The following is an 11,209-nucleotide window of genomic DNA, read 5'->3' on the forward strand; positions in this document are numbered from 1 at the left end:
AGTCCCTACCGGGGACACGGAGGTCAGATGCCCGGCAGCACCCACTGCCCACCCACCACTACTGTGGGGCCCGGGAGCTGGAGCCCGGTTTGCCCTGCTGTCGGGCGGGGTGTCTCTGACAGGCAGGGTCACGGGAGAGCTCTCAATGTGTGTGTGTGTGTGTGGGGGGGGGGTGCCCACCAGGCTCCCAGGCGGACCCCCGCCCCCGCCAGCGCGTCCCACCCGGGGGCCGGCTCAGTGCTGCAGGAGGAAGGACGAGCAGGCCTGCCCTGGCCGCAGCCCCAGCGAGCGTCCTGCTCCCCTCGGCCTCTGCCAGCCGGCCCCCGGCTGCAGGCAGAGCCTTCCGGAGGTTTGACCGCAGTGAGTCAGGCCCGTGGGCGGGAGCCCCCGGGGTGGGGAACCCCCTGGGCCTCACTCTGCCTAGAGGGTGCTCCCCTGGGCACCAAGCCGGGGGGAGGGGCTGGAGGGGGGAGGGGGTCAGGAATCTCTTCTCCCAAACGACAGAGGCCTTGGCTGCCCCCCCCACCCCCTCACCCAGAACCCTTCTCTTCCTGCCCTCCTGGGTGCCCCAGTGATTGGGGGGTCCTGGGGTTGAATGTTGGCCCACAGCTATGAGCCCCCCATACCGTGGGGGCCCCGGGAAGGTCAGGGTGTCCTCCCAATGCCCTGGGGACAGTATGGGACCCCGCCATGCTCACGGCGCTATCCCAGTCACTCCTCAAACGAGCGGGGAGCGGGGGGCGGGGGGGGTGGCAAGGCAGGTACAGCCCCCTGCACCCACGGGGCACTGGGCGCAAGAACACAACCGACCAACCAGGCGCGGCCGGCGAGAGGCCCCCTGAGCAGCAGCAGCAGCGATGAGGAAGGACCAGAGCCCGGACGGACAGACCGCAGCCCTCAGCCAGCGAGGGGTGTGGCCTGCAGGAGGGGGAGGCAGGCCGGCGGGAGGGGGGCCGGCACAGGGACCGAGGACACAGCGCTGCCCCTGCGAGGGGACGGCCTCTCAGAGGAGGGGCTGCTCCTACAGGACTCCCTCTGAGCGGCGAGTGGGGGCCCTGGTGCCTGGGGGGTGGGCGCCCAGCTGCAGGCACCCCTGCTCCGTCCTGCAGCACCAAGGCCAGCTGTCCCCCGTGCTGTCTGCAGGGCCCCAGCGCTCCGTGTCACACTCATCTGCCTCCTGTGGTTCATCGGGGACCCTCCGGGCCACACCCCAGCCCCTGCGAGAGCCTTGTCAGGCCAGGGGGAAGAGCCCACCCCCGCCCACCCGGCTGATCTGGGGCAGGGGGAGGGGGAACAGAGCAGACGGTCAAGGCCAGTCCTGACCTCCTCCAGACCCCGCCTCCCGCTGGACCCCAAGGTGCCGCAGAGAGATAAACCCACTGCCCCCTGCGGAGGCCCAGCAAGGCCCCCCTCACCACAGGTCGCTTCCTGCCTGGCTGGAGGGCCCCAGTCACCCATATGCTTTCTGGGAGTCCCCCTCGGGCTCCCGCACCCCTGAGGGGCCTGCAGGTGGGCAGGTGCTGGGAGGGTGGGGGGTCCACGGGCGTGCAGAGCAGGGACTGGGTGCTGGCGCCTGGAGGCCTGGCCCCCCACCTCTGCCAGCCCCAAGCTGGCGGCCAGGGACCCTCGGACCCTTGGGCCTTGCCGACCACAGCGCTGGAGCTCAGTGGGCTCCCTGGGAGGGAGGGGGCCTTGACCTGCAGACTGGCGGCAGCAGGCACAGGAGGGCAGAGGGGTCGGGGCTGGTGTGAGTGCAAAGGGCCAGGGCAAGACACAGGGTCGTGGGGCAGGGCCGCAGGGCCTCCCTTGCCGCTGGGCACTCCTGGGTGCAGACCAGTCCCCCCAGGCGGGTGGCTGGCGTGCCTGCAAGGCAAGGCTTACCTGGGCCGGGCCCCATGTCCACGTAGGACTGTGGGCCCAGAGCAGGGGCAACGAGGGCTGGGTCCCTCCTGGGCCTCAGCACGGACCCCCAGGCCCTACTGCCACCGGCCCAGGACTCCAAGCACACCCCAGGGGCCCGGGCCTGGAGCTGGACACAGTGCTGGGATGGCACAGCTGTCCCCACGGGGCCCAGAACTCCTCGGTGGCCCCACTTCCTCTCTCGGTGCCCGAGCCCCCCCTGACGGCAGCCCCCGAGGCGGCTGGAGGGCCACCCGCAGGGACAGGCTGGGCAGGCCCCCAGTCCCCCTCCACCCTCCAGCACGTGCTCCCCAGACGGGTCTGGAGCCCCGCACTCGGCCCCTGGGGGCACGCAGTGGGTGCTGCTGGTGCCCGGCGGGCGCTGAGGCCGGGGAGCTGCCCGCTCCTCGGGGCACGGAATGCCCGGAGAAGGGCACCCTGCGCTCTGCACCGAAACCGCCTGGTCCTGGTTTCCAGAGAGGACGGCCCAAGCATCGAGGGGTGGAGCCACCACGAGGCCCGCCTGCCACCTGGGGTGCAGCCCCCTGCCCCTCTGCCGGGCAGGCAGGGTTCCCCCCGGACGACACCAGCCAGCACCCCGGGGCCGGGGCACTGCCAGCAGCCAACTCTGCCAAGGGTGTCCCGGCCTCCGGGGTGGGGGGGTGGTCGTCAGCGGCTGGTGGCGGGGGCTGGGAAGGGTGCATTCCCCTGGGCGAGGCCGACAGCAGAGGTGGGCGCCCCTGAGGCCTGGCAGACACCGAGGGTGCCGTCCGGACTCTCTTCCAAGACAGTGGAGGGAGCGGGGAGCCGCAGCCCCCACGGCCAGCAGCACGTCAGCCCCTTGTCCCTCTGAGGACAGCAGCCCCACGACCGGGAGGGACAACGCCCAGCACCTGGGTTCCTCCCCGCTTCTGCTCTGTGAACCCACCTCCTGCCGCCGGGCCGCACAGCGGGGACCTGCTTGGTCTGGGGGCGGGGCCTGCTTGGTCTGGGGGCGGGGCCTGTAGGGGCGGGGCCTGTGGCCCTGGAGTGTCCAGGCTGCTGCTTGGCCAGAGCGTCACCTGCCCCCTTAAGGACCCTCTCGCTGATCTAGGCCTCAGTTTCCCCAGCGGTAGGACTGGGCAGCGAGGCCGGAGCGGGTCCAAGTCTGAACAAGGAAGGTCATGTTCAGCCCTCTCCTGCAGCAGCGGCCGCCCGCCCCCCGCAGAGCCCCGCCCCCAGTCTCCAAGCCCAACCAGGGCCCAGTCTGGGGACAAGCTCCCCTCCTGGTCTCCAACTGCGTTCAGCTCCCTCGGGCAGTCCACCCAGGGGATGGCTGGAAATCACCCCGGGGTGGGGGCCCGGGGTGGGGTGGGGGCCGGGGGGGGGGGGTGGGCGTCATGGCCGTGGGGTCATTCCATCCTCGGCCACACGTCCTGGGCAGAGAGGCCTCAGGAAGAGTCAGGGACTTTCCTGAATCCCCCGGGGTGACCTGGGGACAGCGGCTCCCGGCCAGGGCAGGAGGGAGTGCCCACCTCCACTCTCCACCCCTCCAGCTCCCTGGGGAACGGCAGGTCGAGTTACGAGCCAGGCAGGTGCCGCCAGGAAGCACCCAAATCCAGAACCGCCCGGTAAGGCTCAGCTCCCGCCACCACCTGCAGGGCTGGCGGCGACCCGCCCGCCCCCGGGAGGTGCCGCGGTGAGGGGCCGGGCCGTCCTCCCTGGGGGCTGTGGGGGCTCAGGGCACGCTGTCCCCACCCACATAGGGAGCCTCGGGCTGCAGGGCAGGCCTGCCTAAGGTGCACTCCAGCCTCGCCTTGTGGGGTCCGCCGGGGGGCCATGGGGAGCCCAAGCCCATCTCCTCCAGAGCCTCCTCAGACGCCCCCGGCCAGGCTGCTCCCCAAGAAGAGCCACGGCGGGGGGCAGGGGGCCGGGCCTCAGACGTGCCTGGGCAGCACCCCGGCTCGGGCCTGGCCACCGTGGGCACGTCAGGCCGGAAGCAGAGGCCCTCACTGGGTCTGGGAGGGGGTCTGCACAGGCCGCCTGCGGGCAGAGCTGCCCCGAGCAGCTGCCCCAGCTCCCCGAAGGCCCCCCCGGGCCACTGCCCCCTGGACACAGCTCGTCCAGCTCCCACTGTGAGTGCAGGACCAGAGGGAGGGGCCGGCACGGGGTGGGGGCTGCTCAGAGCCAATCAGGGAGCCCTGACGCCCTGTGATGGGGTCCGACGCCAGCCCTGGCTGGTGGGGCAAGTGTCTGTCTGCCCCCCCCCCCCGCCTTCAGTGAGCTTCCCGAGGGGGGGGGGGGGGGTCTCTGCAGGCAGACCCGGGACCTGCGGCCGCGTGCTGGGTGTTCAGCCACCATCGCCCTGTTGCCCTGATAGCTGCCGGCCGCAGGGAGGCTCCCAGGTGTGCCACAGAGGTGAGGGCCACGCAGGTGCGGGCCACAGCCCTGGCTGCCAGCCCAGCGTCGGGGGTGGGGGAGGGGTTCCCAGGGACACACCCCCTCCCGCAGGGCCTCGGCCTTGGAAGGCAGCGGGCCCACAGTTCCACGTCCCCTCCGCCCCCGCCCCCCGAGCTGGCTCTTCCCCTCTGGGTGGACCGGACCCCCACCTCGTCCACGTCAGCCCGACTGTCCTCCCACCCACAGGGACCCCGACCTCAGTGAGCAGGGCCCTGCTGTGGGCTGGAGGGGCCTGACCCCTGGGAGAGCTGGGGTGCCCCGCACCGGGGCCCTGACCACCTGCCCAGCCCCAGTCTCCCCAAGGACGGGATGCAGGCCGCCCAGGGCCCAGGCCGGGGGCAAGCTCCCCACACTGCATTCAGCCCTCTCGGGAAGTCCACCTGGGGAGTGGCTACAAGTCACCCCAGGGCTGTGGGGGGCAGTGGGGACGTGGCCTTGGGGTCATCTCATCTCTTATTTAATAAAAAAAAAACCCATCTATCATTTTCAACCAATATTTTTAAGGTAGAAAATGCAGATTAAGCAGACATGTAAAAACTACCACCCAGAACCCGCACCCAGGGGTGGCCACGGAGACCGCCAGCATCGCCTCCCAGGAGCTGCTCCTGGAACCCACCCCAGGGAGGGGCCCGCAGTGGGGAGGGGCCCCTTGCTGAGCACGGAGCTGGGTTCACTCCAAGTGGCCCCAGGACTAGGGGCCCCATCGGAACCACAGGGCCGGAGACAGGCCAAGTCGGGACACCAGGGGCTTTGGGACCCCCAGCAGAGGGAGTCCCCGGGCAGCCGCGGGCTCCCTGGGGCGTGCAGACGGGACGGGCCCTGCCAGGCCGATGGAAAGGGGGGTTCCAGGAAGGGGGGAGGCCCCAAGTGCCCCCAACCCAGCTTCAGATCCCGCTCTGCCCCTCTTGGAGCTCCCAGAGCGAGAGTCCCCCAGGGACCAACCGCCACCCAGGCCTGCCCGGAAGTGGCGGAAAGGCCCGTGGGCACCCCCGGGGCAGCGTGACTTTGAGGCGGCCGGAGCTGGGCAGCGAGGCCTTGATAAGAGCGCAGGGGGAGGGGCCTGCCTGGGGAACAGGCCAGCTGGGCCACCCAGCCCCCAGCCCCGCCCAGCCCCCCAGTGCCAAGGGCAGCCAGAACATTCTGGCACTGCCCAGGGAGGTGCCCGGGGAGGTGCCTCTCCTTCTTTGAGTCCACACAGGACCTTGAGCCGACCGGCCTCTGACGCAGGGGGCAGCCCCCGCCTCCCAGGCTGCGGGGGCTTTCCAGAGCCCCCCGCACCCGTCTCCTGTTCTGTCTCCACGCCGTGAGGCAGAGACGGGCCTCTCCAGGGATACGGGGAGGTCAGCTGGCCACCTGAGGGCACACGGACAGGGAGCTGGGATTCCCTGCTGACGGCACACACACCAGGGCCCCCTGGGGCCCGTCCGAAAGGCCCCTGCCTCTGCCCCCGTCCGTGCCCCTTGCCCAGCCCCACCCAGCAGCTCGAGAGGCTCCCACCAGGGCGGGACCCCTGCCCCCGACACCCTCCACGGCTGTTGGGAGCCTCGGCAGAAACCTGGACTGGTGGCCAGGCCGCACAGCCCCCACAGAGCCCCACCAGTACCCCCTCCGCCAGCCAGGGTGGGTCTCCTTCCGGCACCTGCAAACGGCCATCTGTCCTTCCATCCATCATTCATCCACCCACCCTCCTGCCCACCCCACTGCCGGCCTCCGCAGCGACTGGTCTGCACCCGCAACGCCCACCCTCCCCTTCACCCCACCAGCCGCCCCGAGCCGTTGGATGGTCAGGTGGGGTCACCAGGAGCAGCCACCCCACTGGGCCACGAGCCCCACAAGAGTGAAGTGAAGAAGCACGCCCCTCTTCCCCGCCCCGCACCCAGGTGCACAGGAGGAAGAGAGCGGGAAGCACCCGCAGGACCACCGCGTACACAGGTGCCGCCCCACCCCGCCCCGGCAGGGGGCCGTGACGGCTGGCACCCGACCACAGCTGCCACTGGTCAGCACATTGCAGTGGCCGAGGCCGAGGCCGGGAAACCCCCAGGCAGGAGCAAAGCTCAGAGCGAGGCCATCGGGGGGAGGCAGCAAGCTGCAGGCCACCGGTGCCCCAACGCTGACCCCTTCGGCCACCCCGCTCAGGTCCAGAGGCCTGTCTGCCTTGTGTGCTGTGACACGGCGGCCTCAGGCACAGCACACTGACCCTCCCACACGCCCCGTGTCCAGAACCCATGAGGCTTCCCTCGCTCTCTGGACGGTCCAGACCGAGACGCTGAGGCACCTCCTACGTCTCTGCTTCGGCTACGCTGGCCCAGGACATGCAGACAGACCCCATCACCAGGACAGACCACAGGCCAGTGGTCCCCCCAACCGCAGAGGGGGCAGGGCTGGCCAGAGCCACCGCCGCCGACAGACCCCCAGCGGACGGCTGGGCAGGGTCCCCAGTGGCTGCTGAGAACAGGGTGGCATCTGTCACTCCGTCCGTCCTTTCGTCCATCCATCTGCCAGCCTGCCTGCCCATCCACACACCCACCCATCATTTCTGCACCTGTCCGTCTACCCACCCTTCTACTCACCCACCTGCCCTTTGGCAGCACCTGCCCCTGCCCCACAGCAGCCAGAGCCCCGCCTCCGGGAGCCGGGCACTGCCGTGGTGCAGTGAGCTGCGACCCGGATGGACGCCGAACTCCCCTCCATGGGGGGCAGGGCCCCTGCTCGGTGGGGCCGGGCGGGCACCACGGCACAGCCGGGAGAGAGGACTCGGACTGCCCCACCCTCAGCCTGGGCTCGGTGCTGTCCTGCCTCGGCCCAGGAGGGTCCCCATGGGTGTCCCCTCCTCCACGGCCCCTGGCTCCTGTGCCCCACCCTTCCCGGAGGGCTCCCAGCCCCCTCGGATGTCAGCCCGGGGCGCAGGCGAGGAGCGGATCTGGCTCGCCCCCCTTCCCCGCGGCCGCTCAGCTGCGCATCCCACGGCCCGTCTCTTCCGCGACCTGAGCCGCTGCCCGTGTCTCTGACTGCCCTGTCCTGTGCCCTCCCGCCAACACGGGCTGCCTGTCCCGTTCTGGCTTGCCCCCGCCGGTCGGTCCCGAGGCCGGCCCTGCCGTTTCCACGGCCCAGGCGTTAGGTTCTCTCCCGTTTGGAGATGCCCCAGCCCAGAGTGCGGTGGCCGGGATGTTCATGAGAGACCAGCAGGAGGAGGGCAGAGCGGGAAACCAAACCATCCAATGTGTCAGGACCTGGCGTCCAAAGCCCACGGTGCCCAGGGCTCTGCCAGCGGCGGGGGGCACCTCCGGGAGGGAGCAACCTCCCCTCCGGCTCGGAACTGCGTTGGCTGTGCTCAGCCTGGAGGTGGAGGAGGCCCCGCCCACCCTGTGCTGCCGGCGGTCTCCGCACACAGAAGGGCTCTAGGGCTGGGGGAGTCGGCAGCGGTCAGAGGGTGGGGGGTCTCCGTCCAGCCAGCCTGCCTTCAGCTCCTGGTTTGGGAGACCCTGGGTCGTCTTCGCCTGGGACCCAGCAGCGAGGGCTGCAGGACGTGAGGACGCAGGATGAGGGGACGCCTGTGGTCCCCAGCAGCCGCCACGTGAGGCGGCGGCGCTGGACGCACGGACGGTGGTCTGTCCCGAAGCATCGGGCTGGGGCTGGGCAGTGTCAGGGAGGGGCCTCTGCAGGGACAGCTAACGTGAGACCGGGGTCCAGGGGGCTGCACAGGGGAAGCTCCAAGAGGAATTCGCAGCATCCCCGGGAAGTGGGGTCTGAGGGACAGGCGGTGGTCTCAAGGGGACGATGGGGACAGACAAACAAACCATCCCCCCTACCGGCCGCCACAGGCCCACCTCGCACTCCACACTCCTCCCCCAGTCGGCTCCCCAAAGGGTCTGCAGGGCCCACCCCGCCCACCGCAGCCGGCGGCCCCACCGGGCACCAGGAGCCTCCACATGGAGCACGTGGCCATGACCTGGCCTCCCCTTTGGAAAGGTGGGCGGGCTCCGCCCGAGGAACGGCCAGGGCCGGCTTCCAGCACCATCAATGATTAACGCCGCTGTGAAGGTGCCGCCGCCGTGCCCGCCGGTTCCGGGGAGAAGCAGGGGCGGGAGGGCAGGGACGGGCGGCTCCCAGACGGGGCCCGAGAGCCTGGCCCATCCACTCACCCTGGGACCCTCTTCTCAGCCACACGGGCTCGCCCAGCATCCCCTAACCACCAGGGACGCTGGCCGGGAAGGGGCGCTGGCCGGGAAGGGCCCCAGGAGGACACTGGGTCACGGAGGACACTGGGTCACAGAGGACGGGGCACCTCCAGGCCCCGCGTCTGGAGACGGGGATGAGAAGCAGCTGGGGATGAGAAGCAGCTGGGGATGAGAAGCAGCTGGGGAGAGTCTGCACCTGTCACCCCCAGGAGCGGGGAGGGGGAGGGGCCCGGGCAGCTCAGCAGCCAGGGCGCGGTGCCGTGGAAACCGAGGCTCCCACTCCAGTCCGGGCATCACCCCAATGCGACCCACCGGACTCCCCCGGCCAAGGCCCAGCGGGTGGTGCTTCCAGCAACCCCCGCGCCCTCCACCCCCCATCGGGGTACCAAGTGCCTGGACAGGGCACGAGGCGGCAGGAAACCCGTGGGCAACGTCCTGACCCCGGCGGGCAGGGCAGGCGCGCACGGGCGGGGGCAGGGGCTCCCCGGTGAGCGGGAGGGGACAGGATATCCTGGCCGGCTTCACGCACTACGCCGGGGAGCGGGCGCCCAGCCCTCGGCTCCCACCCCAACCCCCCCCCCCCCACACACACACACGCACGCACACGTCTGAGGCCTCAAGGCCAGGCCGGGCCGTCTCGCCTGGCAGCTGAGCCAGGCCCAGGTGGCACGTGGCCCCACCCCCACCAAGGACACAGCCAGCCCTTTCCCCGCCACTGTCTCGGGGGCGAAGCTCAGAAAGACTCCTGGAACGCTGAGGCCGTGAGGCTGCCACCTACGCACCCCCGGTCACGGGGCTCAGCCCCAGGGCACCCCGCAATCCCCGCTCCCTGAAGCACGTGTGGGGCCTGGCTGACCTCCCGGAGACGTCGGGGTGGGGGGGAGTGAGGGACACCTGCTGGGCCAGGGCCCACCCCCATATGGGGAACCTCTGCAGGCGTGCGCTCCCGGGGCCCGCACGCCGGGGGCCCAGGGAGCCGAAACACGGCCACCTGGGGAGCATCCCCTTCCAGCCCCCACCCCCACCCGCCCCGCGGACGGAGGCCGGGCAGGGGCAGCGTCTGCCGGGCGAGCTTCCGAGCGCCGGACAATCACAACCAGGAAGAAAACACACGCGCACACAGACTTCCTCTGGGCGCGGCGAGCCTCTTCCTCCGCCCGGCACGCAGGCCGAGCCTGCCCGAGGAACTGCGTTCCCAAGCCCGGGGCGTCTGGGGGTCCCTCACCCAGCGGCCCCCAGTGCGGGGGGGTGCACTGCACCCCCCACCGGCAGCCCTCCGCCCACACCGCCCGCCTCCGCCGGAGGCTGGTACCCAGGCCACGGGATGGAGAGGCAGCGGGGCAGACCCCCTCCCCCCAGGTCTGTCGGGGAGCTTGGGGTGCAGCAGGCGGGAGCCAGGAGGGAGCCCACGTGCAGAGGCACGCCCGCAAGCCTGGCACCGGCTGGGAGTTCGCACGGCGGGGCGCTGGCCTCCAGTGGGGTCCCTCGAGGTCAGTGCACAGGAACAGCCGCCGACGAGCCGCCGCGGCTGCAGCTCGGGCAGCACCCACTCCCACGGGCAGCGGCGGCCACAGCGCAGCGCCCTGCAGTGCAGGGGCCGGGCGGGGAGAGGCTTCAAGACGGAGCCCCGTCCATGCCTTTGGGGTGGTGTTCGCTGTCCCCCCCTCCGGCCTCAGAGGGCAGCCGCCCTGGTGCACGCACTCCCAGCGGCCCAAGGGTGAGGGACAGAGGCCGCCGCGCCCACCCTGCCTCACCTCAGCAGGCGGGCCTGGGTCCCGCAGCACCCCCGGGCCCCCCAGTGGGAGAAACCAGGGCTCTGGACACTCCCCCAGCAAGGTCTGTCCCGGCCCCAGGCCAGGGCGGAGGCAGCAGGAAGCCGGGAGGCAGCCGCCCCCACCCCACCCCCCCGGCCCCCAAGATCAGCAGGGGCACAACCACGCGAAGGCTCACAGGACAGAGGCTGGCATCGGACCAGGAGGCAGCTGGCCAGGCGGCCAGGAAACAGGGCCACGGACGGCAGCAGAGGCGGGCACACCACTTCCTCGTGCCCCCGTCCCCGAGCAGCACAGCGCCCTGCCCTGCCCTGCACAGGTACGTCGGCCGGCGGGCCGCTCGGGGAATTGGAGCCACCTGGTAACAGCAGGGGCCAGGTGCCGCTGATAGGGCGCCGCGTGCTCCGGGGCACGGCCTCCTGGGATCAACGGCTGTAAGCCGGGGGCCCGCCCCCCCTCCACGTGCCCCTCCAGTCTCCGCCACTTGGGCCCAGGGCCCACGAGCTGGCCCAGGTGTGGATGCTCCCGACCGCGTGCCGGCCCCTCAGGGACCGCCACCTGGCCTGCCGCCCATGGGGCGGGCTTGCCCCTGCTGGGGGGGGGGGGGAGACCCCTCCCCGGGGCCTGCCTGGACCAGGAGAGTCTGGGGTGCTGATGCAGGGGCCCTCCCCTCCTGGGGGCTCCTGAGTTGAGGATGCCTGTGGACCCTGGGAGCTCTCTCCCCACAGCCAAGAGCGTGCCCGCCTGGCACACACCCCCGCCCAGGGTAGCGACCACCGGCACCGTCCCTCCAGGAGGCGTGCAGCCAGCCTCTAGGCCGAGCACCCCTCTCCAGCTGGCCCCCCCCCACCCCACGCAGACACCTGCCTGGACAGGGCCAGCGGGGAGCACCCCACGCAGCCAGGGGGTGCCCCGCACACG

The 11,209-nt window shown here is 71.5% G+C and overlaps 1 protein-coding gene across 1 annotated transcript in view; it reads right to left on the reverse strand.

The window, feature by feature from the left end:
- Positions 1 to 11,209, reverse strand: part of KCNQ1 (potassium voltage-gated channel subfamily Q member 1) — a 212,620-nt gene that overhangs the window by 200,758 nt on the left and 653 nt on the right. The window lies entirely within an intron of this gene.

The sequence above is a fragment of the Phyllostomus discolor genome, chromosome 6 (genome assembly GCF_004126475.2).
Source record: "Phyllostomus discolor isolate MPI-MPIP mPhyDis1 chromosome 6, mPhyDis1.pri.v3, whole genome shotgun sequence".
Taxonomy (NCBI): Eukaryota; Metazoa; Chordata; class Mammalia; order Chiroptera; family Phyllostomidae; genus Phyllostomus; species Phyllostomus discolor.